The sequence below is a fragment of the Pseudophryne corroboree genome, chromosome 1, assembly GCF_028390025.1.
Source record: "Pseudophryne corroboree isolate aPseCor3 chromosome 1, aPseCor3.hap2, whole genome shotgun sequence".
NCBI classification, from domain to species: Eukaryota; Metazoa; Chordata; class Amphibia; order Anura; family Myobatrachidae; genus Pseudophryne; species Pseudophryne corroboree.
Window position 1 is genome coordinate 918791121 of NC_086444.1, and position 15384 is coordinate 918806504.

Below are 15384 nucleotides of genomic sequence, written 5' to 3' on the forward strand. Positions count from 1 at the left end.
GCTGTGCGAATGGATTCTTTGTTAAATCCATCACTCAGCAACTTACCGCTTTGTACCTGTACGACGCGCCAGCGCATTGCGGTGCATATGCATGCGCAGTTTTGCCATTTTTTTACCTGATCGCTGCACTGTGAAAATCGGCAGCGAGCGATCAACTCGGAATGACCCCCAAAGTGCACAGTGTTAATCTGTAAAGAAGCTTGTTAGTATGTTCCGCAGCACTTGTCGGAAAGTGGAGGGAGGGCAGTTAACTTTACTGTAATTAATGATCTCTGCACTATGCTCGGTCTCCAAAGTGTCATTACGTAGAGCAGGCATTCCCAACCGTGGTCCTCAGGGCACACCAACAGTGCAGGTTTTAGTCATATCCAGGCTTGATCACAGGTGACTTAATTAGTAACTTAGTTATTTTGATTTAACCATCTGTGCTGAAGCCTGGATATTACCAAAACCTGCACTATTGGTGTGCCTTGAGGACTGTGGTTGGGAATGCATGATGAAGAGGGAGAGCGGCGGACCACATACATAATGGGCCCCGGTGCTATTCTCGACCTCATGCAGTCTCATATATTGCAATAATCCGGAAAGGGGGAAGGGTGAATGAATCCTCTCTTACCCTCATCTTAGAAGCTGGCATTGTCATAGTATGCAGCCACGGCAGTCCCAGCATGATAGGTACGCCACTTGTACCCCTTTCAGACTGACAAAAATGTTCCCGGTTATTGCACATGAACGCGCATCAACCCTGGAAATTGCTCAGTGTGACATGGTTGAGCCTCTGCTAGACCCAGACCGGTGCTGTTTCGATGCCTCAACTTCTTACACAAAGAAGCCCTGTGGTCTGCATCACGCAAGAAGAAGGATCTCATTTGGGAAGAATCTCGGCTCTTAGTGTTCCAAGACTATTCCCCTGAGCTTACCAGGCTGCGTAAAGCTTTTCCCCCTACCTGTTCTAAATTGGCCCAAGCGGGGCGTAAGTTCGCCTTGCTATATCCGGCGAGATTGCGGGTATTTGAAGGTGCCTCATTTAAAGATTTCACATTTCCTGAGGATGCAGAGGCATATATCTCCGAAGCAAATCGTTCCGAGAATGAGGCTGACTGACTATGTTGACCCAGGAATTTCATGGATAATGTGTAATTTTCCAATTTACACGTGATAGCTGTTAGTTTCTGCAGTGCCTTTGTCATTTTATTTTTCCCTAATGTTTTGGATGTGGTCTTGCAGTCATGTACACCTTGTCTGACTCTGGACATGTCTTCAGACAGGGGCAGTCTCCGTACTGTTCTCTCCTTTCCTGTGGTCATATATTTATGTTTGGGTAACCAGTACTCCCTTTTTTGATTATAATAGGTGGTGGTGGTGACTAGGAGTGAGTACCTCCAGGCTGCATAGTGCAAGGCCTTCCTTGCCTGCAGTGAAGTCTCTTGAAGAGAGAATTCAGAGTATTCCAAGCAAGGAATTCTCTGAAACTGTGTTTTTTGTTTTACTGTTAATATGTTTATGCGTTGTTTTGGTGTGGCTGGGTATGTCTGGTAGTCTTGCGTCCCATCCCGTCCCCCCCCTTCCCCTTACTCAGGTTCCCCCCAGTATTTCCTTACTTTTCTGTTCACGAATTGATATTATTATTACACTGTTTTATATATTGTCTGTGTGTCTTTCTCAATATAAGACGGATTTATGGCAACTCTTAAAGTAGCGACCTGGAACGTCGGTGGTATACACTCACCGATCAAAAGAAAAAAATGTCTTATGTACCTGAATAAATTGAAGCTAGATTTTGTACTCTTGCAGGAAACACATCTCCTCTCCCCCGAAGCCCAAAAATTGGGTACTTTAGGCTGGCGTGTTCTTTCTGATGCCCCCTATTCCACAAAAGCTAGAGGTGTTATGATTCTAGCCAGATCCCAACTCCCGATTCAGATAATAACATCTGTCCCAGTCCCAGAAGGCCGGTTTATAGTACTGGAAATTGATGTTTATAATATGAGATATGTTTTCTGTGCCGTTTATGCCCCCAATAAGTACTCTAAACAATTTATCCGCCTACTCATTTCAAAACTTCTCCTGTATTCATCTATGCCGTTAATTATAGGCCTACTACTCTGGATGTGGGTGCTTTTAGGAGACGGCGATTTCCTACTGATTTTGCCTCCTCTGTTTCCTTTAGTGAACAGTTGATAGTGTTTTGGGAGGACTTTCAAAAGGAAAATGCTGACATGGCTCTAACTGACCCTCAACTGTTTTGGCAGGCCGCAAAAGCTGTTCTTCGAGGTCGTATAATAGAATTTGTATCTCACCGCAAAAAGCAGTTTGCTACCACTTTTAAATTAGCCCAACAGACATTGGGGTATATTTACTAAAATTCTTATTTTTCCGAATGAGGTTAAAGTTCAATCACGAATGACATCGAAAGTGTAAAATTGCAACTTTTTGAATTTATTACGACTAATTTACTAAGCTGTCGTATTCTGTATTTTCGTATTTACCGATGTCGATGTCATTCGTATTTTTTGGCAGTGTTTTACGGGAGTGAATTGTAAAACACTGCCGACTTTAACACAATGAATCTCGGCCGGATCTGTGAGATCCGTGCTGGCCTTCATTGTGCACCTTTCATAAAAAATAAAACATTGTTAAAAAATGTAAAAAAAAATGCGTGGGGTCCCCCCTCCTAAGTTAAACCAGCCCCGGGCTCATTGAGCCGGTCCTGGTTGAAAAAATATGGGGGGGAAATTGACCGGGGTTCCCCCATATTTAATCAACCAGCACCGGGCTCTGCGCCTGGTCCTGGTTCCAAAAATACGGGGGACAAAAAGCGTAGGGGTCCCCCGTATTTCTGAAACCAGCACCGGGCTCCACTAGCCAGATACATAATGCCACAGCCGGGGGACACTTTTATATTGGTCCCTGCGGCCCTGGCATTACATACCCAACTAGTCACCCCTGGCCGGGGTACCCTGGAGGAGTGGGGGCCCCTTCAATCAAGGGGTCCCCCCCCTCCAGCCACCCAAGGGCCAGGGTTGAAGCCCGAGGCTGTCCCCCCCATCCAAGGGCGGCGGATGGGGGGCTGAACATAGGTAAGTATGTATGTTTGGAGGTGTGGATGTATGAATTAAACTTTTACTTTCAAGGTGTGTGTCTTCTGTTTTTATTGGGGTATTTTTTTAGTAGTAGTAGCACTACAGGTACCAGCGGGCCCGGATTTCAACCGCATGCTGGTACTTGTGGTTCTCCAAGTACCAGCTTGCGGGGGAGGCTTGCTGGGACTTGTAGTACTGCTACTAAAAACAATATTCAAATTTTGTCAAAAAGGCTATCAGCCCCCCATCCGCCGCCCTTGTATTGGGGGGACAGCCTCGGGCTTCACCCCTGGCCCTTGGGTGGCTGGAGGGGGGGACCCCTTGATTGAAGGGGCCCCCACTCCTCCAGGGTACCCCAGCCAGGGGTGACTAGTTGGGTATGTAATGCCAGGGCCGCAGGGACCAATATAAAAGTGTCCCCCGGCTGTGGCATTATGTATCTGGCTAGTGGAGCCCGGTGCTGGTTTCAGAAATACGGGGGACCCCTACGCTTTTTGTCCCCCGTATTTTTGGAACCAGAACCAGGCGCAGAGCCCAGTGCTGGTTGATTAAATATGGGGGAACCCCGGTCAATTTTTCCCCCATATTTTTTCAACCAGAACCGGCTCAATGAGCCTGGGGCTGGTTTTGCTTAGGAGGGGGGACCCTACGCATTTTTTTTTGTCAAATTTAACACTTTCCCACCCCTTCCCACTGATAAACATGCACGGATCTCATGGATCCGTGCATGCCTATCAGAACACGGTAAAAAAAAGCAGGTCTGTTTTATTTTAGCACTTTTTCACGATTGGTATTTTTTCACGGCAGTGTTTGGCTATTGTCGGCAGTGTTTGTGAATTACACTTTTTAGTAAATGACCGAGTTCTACCAAATTACAGGCGGATTTGACCGATGGTGTATTCATTCTTATTTTTTTTCTTGGACTTCCAAAAAAATATGAATGCCCTCATCACTGCCGTGATTTGAGTTTAGTAAATTCCCGAGATGACACTTTGAAGAAAAAACACCATCTCGGTCAAAATCGGGACCTTAGTAAATATACCCCATTGACTGAGACTTATACTACTTTTAAGATGAAACCCCCATTATCCCCCAGACGTCTCTATCTTGCAGCTAAAACCCACTTTGAGGCCACCTTAAAAACCTTATGAGATAGACATGCCTTCCATAAAAATCATAGGTTTCACCGTTTTGGAAATAAAACAGGACGACTGTTATCAAATTTATTAAAGGGAGTTTCTCCAGACTCGCTTATACAGGCGCTTAAACGCCCTGATGCTTCCCTTGCTACAGAATCTAGAGATATAGCGGCTGTGCTTTCCGGTTTTTACTCAGATATATATGCAACCCCCCCAGATTGATTTGGATTCTAAATCTTCTATTTGGCAGTCTCTGCAGTTACCGGTTCTTGATTCTTCTCTGGCTAATGGCATCTGTGCTCCAATTACTCTTCCAGAAGTTGAGAAAGCAATAAGGTCTCTGAAGCCAGTTAAGACTCCAGGTCCCGATGGTTTTTCAGGGGAATTTTATAAAATCCTACATTCTCTCATAGTGACAACCCTGACGGACGTGTTCAATGTTATTTTGTGTTCCCATAAAATCCCACGATACTTTAATGATGCCATGATTCGTCTTCTCCCTAAACCGGGGAAAGACCTTAATCTCCCGGGCAGCTATAGGCCCATCTCACTACTTAATGTAGATTACAAATTATTTACAAAAATTTTAGCAGACAGATTAAAACCCCTTTTACCCTCTTTAATTCATATAGACCAGACTGGATTTATCACTGGGCGGCACTCCTCTAACAATATTCGAAAAGTCCTGGCTGCGGCGCACTGGGTGGGGCTCAGTGGGGACCAGAACCCACACTTTATATTGTCTATAGATGCTGAGAAAGCTTTTGATTTAGTCAGTTGGGATCATCTGTTTACTACGTTATCACACTTTGGGTTTCCGCTGGGCCTCTCCAGTGTGCTGCAGACCCTGTATGCCTCCTCAAGCTCACGTATACTCTGCAATGGCTATCTCTCTGAACCAGTGCAATTGCATAGAGGTACCCGACAGGGCTGCCCCCTATCCCCCTTACTGTTTGCCCTAGCTATAGAGCCTCTGGCTGTAGCTTTGAGAGAACTCCCGCAGTTTTCTGGAATTTCTATCGGTCATCAAGAATTGAAATTAAGCCTTTTTGCTGACGACATGTTATTGTTTATTACAGACCCCCACAAATCGATACCAGCCATAATGTCCTTGCTATTCAAGTTCAGCTCCTTTGCTGGATATAGAATTAAAATGTCTAAATCCGAACTTTTACCACTTAACCCCCCCGCATTACACATGGCTTCCTCTCCTGTCCTGTCGCAATTTACATTTAACACTTCCACACTTAAATACTTGGGCATCCTTATCCCTATAGAGCTTTCAAATCTTTATTCAGTTAATTTTTCTCCTATCCTGACTAAGGTGTCGCAATCTTTATTTTCTTGGTCTACGCTCCCTATCTCTTTACTAGGTAGAGTAGCCGTACTAAAAAGCATCATATTCCCTAAGATTTCTTATGCTCTTCAATTATTACCTCTTCACCTTAACAAGGCTGATCTTCTTGCTTCTGACAGACTATTCACAAAAAAAATTTTGGAGTGGAAAACGATCCCGCATAGCCCTATCCAAACTCAAGCTTAAGAAACCCAATGGTGGTCTAGCGGTACCGGATTTAGCAGCGTTCTCCAGGGCAGTTTCTTTTAGATACCTTTCAGATTGGCTATTAGAGTCTTCCACCTATGCTAACTATGATATTGAACAAGCCCTTGTGGCACCGTATGATCTGCGTGCACTGATACATACCCCCAAAAATCTGTTACCCTTAAGTGTCAAGAACAATATACTATTTTGGGATACTTACCAAGCTTGGGGGACCATAAATTTTGCCTTAGATAGACATCCTGGGCAATCTAGATTTATTCCATTTTTGGGCAACCCTTGTTTTACACCGGCTTTGGAAAACATCAGGTTTCAAAATTGGAAACAGAAAAGTATAGCGGTGGTGAGAGATGTTTTTGATCCAGGAGGTGTTCTGTACTCCTTTCAGGACCTAGTGGAGAAGTTTGGACTTCATTGCTCAGACTTTTTTATGTATCTCCAACTTCGCCACTATGTCTAGTCCTTACCGCCTGTGTGGAGGTCTGAGGATGGGCCTGATCCCCTGGTAGATTTGCTCACTAGGACGAACAAACAAGGTTTTAAGACCCAATGGATTTACTGGGACCTACTACCTATGGGTAATAAGTTAAAGATGTGGTTACTTTGGTCACAGAGGTGGAGTGTTGGTTTTTCCCGGGATGTAGCTTGGGCAGATACCTTTAAAGTTGTACCAAATGTATTTAAAGTGTTACACTCTTCCCAACTGCAGGAAACTCATTACAAGTTTTTACACAGAGCCTATATATCGCCGGGAAGGCGGAAACATAAGGTTCCTGCAGAATCAGGCAGGTGCCCCAAGTGTAAGGCACCAGATGCCTCCTTTATGCATAATTTCTGGCATTGCCCCAAGATAATGAAGTTTTGGCATGAGGTACAATGGTACATAAGCCACACTTTTGGTATTAACATCCCCCTGACTCCGGATTCCTTTCTGGGCATGTTTGTTTCGACCTGGAACTTACCTCGCTCTCACTCAAATTTTATTCCCCTATTATGGGTGATTCTTACAGTTGGGAAGAAACTGATTTTAACTCAATGGATCTGTGCGTCCCCCCCAAGGTTGGAAGTTTTGAAACCCTCTTTGATAACACTATTATACTTTGAGAGGCAATCCACCTTGCCAGATTTAGGTACCAAAGTAACTCTCTTTTATAAGAAATGGGTCCCCCTGGTGGAATCCTTAGCTCATTTGCAGCGCACTCATATATTACAACTGTTTGACGGCCTTTCGTTGACATCTTACAAAACTGTGTCTGATGACTGATTGACTGATCATTTTGTCTATTTGTTCTGTTATTGCCCCAATATATGTTTTTAACAAACAAAAAATAATTTATTCTCTTTTTGACCACTGGTAGGGGAGCCCTGATCTCCCCCCCCCCCCTCCCTTTTTTTAGTCTGTGTATCTTGTGGTATGAATGTGTGGTTGAATGTTCTTTCGAGTTTGTTTATTTTATTGGTTATGTGTATTGCCATTCTTTATATCTCTGGGGAGTTGTTTGAAGAATACGTTTTTGAGATGACGGTTTATGATCCCCTCCATCTTATCACATTCTGATTTGTACAATTCTAATGCTACATGGCTTTTTGATACCGATTGTCTGTTTGTATTCATTATTGAAAAATTCTCAATAAAAACATTTAAAAAAGCAAACAAAAAACCATGACAAATGTCCTTGTGGAACATCTCAGAGAGATGGACACTGCTGTGTCCGCACAGAAGAATGCTAGGCTTGACAGGTTTATAGAGGCCGAGCACCAAATGCAAGACACATTTATTACCCAAGTCATGACATTGCAGGAACGCATGAATAGAGAGCAGCATGAGTGTCATAAGGAATTGCAACAAATGAACATGGCGTTCTTTGAACGTTTGATGAATACTTTGAGAGCTTCAACCCAACACCACAGCTCACAATACCCTGAGCAGGGTTTATCCACATTTAATGTAAAGAATGAAAGAAATACGTAAGTGCGCAGTCACCAGCAGCTGGTAGGAGGATGGTCAAGTCCTCCAATAATATAGAAAAGAAAAACAGTATACCAGCGCTGGCTGAGAATAATAAGACGGTTTGCTTAAATAAAAATATAACAAATTTATTATTACATTTAAAAACACAGGAATCGATTCCTATTACCCATAAATATGGCACTTGCAGATAATAATCTCTCACTGGATAAAAGATGGTTTTTCAACTCCCCTTAATTAACGCGTTTCACTGGTAGCAATGTAATCCAGCTTCCTCAGGAGCATAAAATCAATCTGTATTGGGTTATCTATTTATACCCTTCTAAACGACATGATAGCCAGCACCTGTGTGGTGCCTCACATAAAAAAGCAAACCGTCTTAAAGCACTTTCATACAAACATATTTGATATTGTAAACATTTACCTAATTCCTCTCATAAATTTCATATAAAAACGAGGGTTAGAAAGTTATTTATTATTATAATAAAAATCTGAATAGGCCGGTCACGTGATACTCGTATCACGTGATCTCGGTCCCATCCAATCTCATTGGTCCACGTGGGGGCATGTGATCTAGGCCCCGTGATCGGAGCTTCAAACGTTCCCTTCTAATGCAGTACCTCAATGTTATTTCTATATAGAGGAGGTCTCTGGTTTACAGCGGTAATGCGGCTTAGTTCCGCACACGTGACCGCGATCGTAATAAACAAGCACCGTGTTCTATGCATTTGCCAGGGTACGGTATATTTATCCTTTGACAAAAGTAGTCCCGCATTGTATATTAAGAATACATACAAGAATTAACAGTTATATAAATATACATATTCATGGAAAAATCATGGAAGGGAATACGGAATAAAATAAGTCACATGACTATAAGCTATTTTTGATGATGTCATGGGGCACGTCTCGGAGAAAAACTGTTACCATGGAGACTATAAAACAAACACTTAGAACGCAACACATGATTAATACAGATGACCTAAATAGTTATATTTCATTATCAATCTATAAACACAGATCTCAACATGCATATGAAGAATCTTGAATCCACAGGATTTTGGATCTCTAACGATGTAGTATATTATACACATACTTGATTCAAAAAAAATCATCCCCCAATTATGGAATGCTATATGGCTACACTCTCAGAAAGTTAATAAATTACATTTCTAGTCGCAACTATATACTCTAAAAAATCCCAACTCCTATAAGAAAACATAGAGTAATAAAGTCCCCAGTTAAATAAATACATACACATGTTTCATATTTTTCTCTTTATATCAAATAGTTTGTTCATTGTATTAGTCAATAAAGGGGCCTCATTTACGGGCCCCTCGATATAAAGCTTTCTTAGTTGGATCCCACCCCTCTGTACATAAACCACTTTAGATCTCAAAAAATTAACATAGAGACAGACACTTCTAATTAGAGCACTGAGTTCAATTCAATTGCTTCGTTGAGTCCAGCTGGATGTAAAGAATTGAACTTCAGCATCCAATAGACTTCTCTACGGCACAGCCTGTTGAATCTATCTCCCCCTCTATCTGTAGGGGCAATCTGTTCAAGACAAATTACTGAAAGACACGCGGGATTACTCCCATGTGCATTACAATAATGTCGTGATACACTGTGGGCCATGTATTTACGTATTATGTTTCGTCGATGTTCCATAAATCGAGTATGTAATGGTCTCGTGGTCCTCCCTACATAACTCAAACCACACCCACATATTAACACATATATCACGAACTTAGAGTCACAGTTCAAAAAAGATTTCAAATAATATTTCTCGTTGGAAAATGGAATCGAAACGTGTCATTTTACGCTCCATGTGTTGACACATGGTGCATCTGTTCTTTCCGCATTTGTGGAAGCCCAAAGGTTTTTTGGTTAGCCAATCTGAGCCCTCTCCATTTTTCTTTATCAATGGAGTCTTATAATGACTTGGTGCCAATATAGTTTTTAAAGCCCTATTTTTTCTATATAGAACCTGTGGTTTGTTAGGTTGAAGGCTCCCTAAAATATTATCTTGTTTTAATACCCTGTAATTCCTTTGGATTATTGTGTTAATTTCTTTAGCACAGCTATTATATTTGCAAATGAAAGCCATTTCTCTGCCCTCTGTATTATATTTATCTGTCTTTTTCAAAGAGGATGGATGAAGTAAGTCTTGTCTATTCATACTAACCACTTCTTCTAGAGCCTTATTCAAGAGCCATTGCGGATAGTCTCTATTTTTAAGGGATTCTAAAAGATCCTTAGCCTGTACCTTAAATGTGTCTATATCGGAACAGTTGCGTCTAAGCCGCATGAGTTGTCCCTTAGGTATATTGTTCTTCCATGGTGCATAGTGAGCGCTTTTATAATGTAAATAAGAATTGGTATTCACTGATTTGACATAATTAGATGTTACTATTCGATTATTTCTGAAATATATATATATATATATATATACACATACAGAGAGCTGTTGGAAGCAGTACAGTGAATGTTACTGAACAAAAATATAGAAATCACATTTATCCAATGTAGAAAAACAAAAACAATACTACACTGTCACATGGTAGGTGGTATAGTATGATGCTGGGGAATGCTTCTTCTAGCATCTAAGGGCACGCAAGCTGCTGGTTACAATAGTACAGGTCTGTATAATCTGCCTGTCACAAAATTAATTTTCTGACAGCCCTACTTCAAGATGAAAACCTAATACACGCACAGCATACCTACAAACACACACATAGCATACATACACACAACATACACACAGCATACATACTGTACATACACACGCGCACACACACACACACACACACACACACCATACATACTGTACATATACACAACACATAGAATACATACACAGACATACATACATGCATACATACATACATACATACATACTGTAGCATACTTACACACATCATACATACATACATACATACTGTAGCATACTTACACACAACATACATACATACATACATACTGTAGCATACTTACACACAGCATACATACATACATACATACACACTGTACATACACACACACACACGCACACACACACACACACACACACACACACACACACACCATACATACTGTACATATACACAACACATAGAATACATACACAGACATACATACATGCATACATACATACATACTGTAGCATACTTACACACATCATACATACATACATACATACATACTGTAGCATACTTACACACAACATACATACATACATACATACATACTGTAGCATACTTACACACAGCATACATACATACATACATACATACTGTAGCATACTTACACACAGCGTACGTACGTACGTACGTACGTACGTACGTACGTACATACTGTAGCATACTTACACACAGCATACATACATACATACATACATACTGTAGCATACTTACACACAGCATGCATGCATACATACATACATACATACATACAAAGTAAACAAACAAACAAACACACACACCATTAAGCACTAACCATACCAAGAGAGAAGAGGAGCTGGAGGAGATTGTCACTGCCGGAGTCCATGTGAGCGGTGCTCCTGCTGCACATACTCAATAGCTACCTCTGCTGCCTGCAATGTATCCAGCGATGCAGAGAGCTCTGCTGATCAGAGCTCTCTGTGAGGAGCAGCCGTGCGTGTTTACCCGGCGGCTCTGATTGTGACTGCAGGTGTGGCCGGCCAGTGCAGAGATGGAGACAGGGCTGTCTCCATCTCTGGAAAACAAATTTGATCCGTGCGGGAGAGGGTTGGGGGGGAGGGGGGTTCTGCACCACTGCCACCAACGGCAGAACTTTATAAAACAAAAATTAAAAAATCATGTAAACGTCTGGTGCTTGATGGCAGGCAGGGGGCCCCCAATATAAGGGGGGCCTGGGTACTGTGTCCCCTTGGCAGCCCCCTTAATCCGGCTCTGAGCTGGATTACACTGCTACCAGTGAAACGCGTTAATTAAGGGGAGTAGAAAAACCATCTTTTATCCAGTGAGATATTATTATCTGCAAGTGCCATATTTATGGGTAATAGGAATCGATTCCTGTGTTTTTAAATGTAATAATACATTTGTTATATTTTTATTTAAGCAAACCGTTTTATTATTCTCAGCCAGCGCTGGTATACTGTTTTTCTTTTTTTTTTTCACATTTAATCCTGGCTCATACTATGCCCCAAGTTCTGCAGCATCTAACGCACAAAGTTCTGAGTTTAGTGTATTCCGCAATTTAATTTGAACTTATGGGCACATTTATCAACGAGTGATACATTTCACTGCGAGTGATAAATTGCACCATCCAAACAGCTCCCACATGTTGTTTTTTCTTACAGATAGCAGGTAGAAGCTGTTTGGCTGGAGCGACTTATCACTCACAGTGAAATTTATCACTTGTTGATAAATAACCACAGTGTGGTTAATAACAAAGTGTTTATGCACAACTGTTTGTGCATTATGTTTAATTATAATGTTTTAAATGGTTTTTCATGTTTATTTTGTATAGTGTCTACAAGCCTCCAAAATAACTTATTTTGACATTTTATACAGTAATATACTGCAGGCACACTGTGGCTATACATTGGTGTATATCTACAAGCCTACCAGTGTGCTTTTATTTTTGGAATTCAAAAGTTATTGAAACTATATGCATAATGTACCCAAATGTGCGTATCAGTAGTCCATGTGTTCCTTGTTTGGGAACTAATAGAAACTATTGTTTCACCATATATACACATGCTGTTAATGTGTTTATTTTTTTGGCTATAAATTGCACCTAAAACACAAAGGTGGTAAACAAAATAAACATAATATAATTAACCTAACATGTTGTGATGACTTTTATAATACAGGTTGAGTATCCCATATCCAAATATTCCGAAATACGGAATATTTCGAAATACGGAATTTTTTGAGTGTGAGTGAGATAGTGAAACCTTTGTTTTCTGATGTCTCAATGTACACAAACCTTGTTTAATACACAAAGTTATTAAAAAATATTGTATTAAATGACTTTCAGGCTGTGTGTATAAGGTGTATATGAAACATAAATGAATTGTGTGAATGTACACACACTTTGTTTAATGCACAAAGTTATTAAAAAATATTGGCTAAAATTACCTTTAGGCTATGTGTATAAGGTGTATATGTAACATAAATGCATTCTGTGCTTAGACTTGGGTCCCATCACCATGATATCTCATTATGGTATGCAATTATTCCAAAATACGGAAAAATCCGATATCCAAAATACCTCTGGTCCCAAGCATTTTGGATAAGGGATACTCAACCTGTACTCAACTTTTCTAATAACTATGAAAATGTTGTAACTACTATTGTAACAGTGCCGTAAGGGGTTGCCGTAATAGTGTCATGGATTTGTTCTGCTGTGGAGTTTGTGTCAGCACCAAAAAATGCACAATCACCAAGGTTTTCAACCTCAGGGTCCTGCACAGTCCACTCAGGAAGAAATAGTTCATTTTTAAGTTCGCAGATGTTGTGCAATATACAGCACGCAGCTACTACATTAGGCATGATCTTTAGGTCAACATCATTCCGCTTCATCAAACAATGCCATCTTCCTTTTAACCTGGCAAAGGCGTTCTCTACCACCATCCTTGCCGAACTCAGTGTGTGTGTATAGGCTTGCTTTTCAGGGCTCAACTGGACCTGTTGGGTGTAGCCTTTCATAATACAGTGGCGTAAAGGGTATGCTGCATCCGCGATGATGTGAATGGGAATCTCCACCCCATTCACGATCTTAGAATACTGTTTTAAAATGGGGAAAATAATATATTGCAGAAGAGTCAGACAAAAGTATAATAAGATGGGGATAAAAAATGATGTATGCAATTATATGCAACTATTACAGCTAAAATACAGCACATAGGAGATAATGTAAAAAATGTTTACCTCTTTGGGGTAAAGCCAGCCATTCTGCTTCTCCTCTACAATGTTGAATAGATCTGAATTGGCAAGAACTCGGGAGACATGAGATCGTCCTGGCCAGCCAATAAACACATCTACAAAACTAAAATACAGTTACATTTTAAAAATTATACTGTAAAACACACATGCAACTCATCCCACCCCCCAAAAAAACCCACTTACCAATATTTGTGGTCCACAACAGCCTGTAATATGATGGAGTGCCATCCTTTCCTGTTAAAATAGTCTGCAGGGCTGTCACGTGGGGCAATAATGGGGATGTGTGTCCCATCAATAACTCCTGCACACTGCGGATAGTCTCGATTCACAAATCCTTTTATGGTATCCTGTAAGCGCTGTCCTTGTGGTAAAGAAATTAAGCGCTTGTATAAGGTAGACACCATTGCCTGAGTCACCTGGTGGACTATAACAGAGACTGTGGAGATCCCAACACCGAACAAGCACGAGATTGTGCGGTACTCTCCCGGGGTAGCATACCACCACAATGCAATGGCTAGCCTCCTGCGTGCCCCGAAGGGTCTCCTAAGCCTGGTGGTCTGCATGTCAAGTGTTGGGGTAAGTAAGTCCAGGATGTAAGCAAAGGTTGCACGAGACATATGGAAGTTAGCCATCCACTCTTCATCCTGGTAAGCTTCCACAGTCCTCATAAAGGCTTCTCCGTGCCAGCGATCTCTGGACCACAACGATCGGTTGGTCCCCGTGTTCAGTCTCAGGATTGTACTAATTCTGGATGATATGAGGCCTCTCCTCCTGCGCAAATACTGGCGGCAAAAAGCAGCCCTCTCCACCATAAATTGCACCCTCCTCCTCATCATAAAATATATGTGCGGTATACTGCAGTGTGACAAGCTGCATCATGCTCTCACTGGTTGCATTAAACATCTGTAAAGCAGAAAGAATCACGAGCTCCGGCATACACACTGGTACTCCATTGGCCATGACTGCAGGAATGCTGTGAGCAGGCCCCACCCCTCCCTTTGTTTTTCTTGTGTGATCTCGTCTATGTGAGCCAGGCCAGAACAATGTCCATTTCTAATGTCATACATATGTATTTGCAGGGATTTCCCGGGATCAGTGTGAATGGGGCTGTCCCGGGTCGATCCCAGGTCTAAGTGCAGTCTGAAAGGGGTCAATCCCGGGATGCGTCTCGGGATGCATCCCAGAACACATTCCCGGGTGTGACCCGGCTCTGTCAGTCTGAAAGGGGTATTGGTCTCACAGTGCTCTAAAAGGACAAATCAAAGTAGATTCTGGAATCCTGGAGGGTAGCCCTTACGTGTTTCTCTGACAATATTCAGGGGCAGTTTCTTCAGAGAAACATGTAATGTAGTCTTATCGCTTATTTGCCTTTATTTATCAATGAGTGATAAATTTCACTGTGAGTGATAAATTGCACCAGCCAATCGCTCCTAAGTGTAATTTTTCAAACAGAGCTGTTTCTTGCGGCGGGCAGGCGTGCATTCACATGGGGCGCCCGCCGCGGCTCTAGGTGGCTCAGTTTGCTGCTCCCCCTTCTCCACGTCATTACTACGCCACTCGGGGGCGGAGTTTCGTGCAATGACGCGATTGCGTCATGACGTCACGACGCAAACATGTCATTACACGAAACTCCACCCCCCGAGCAGAGTACTGATGATGGGGAGGAGGGGGAGCCGCCCGGAAAGCCTGCCAG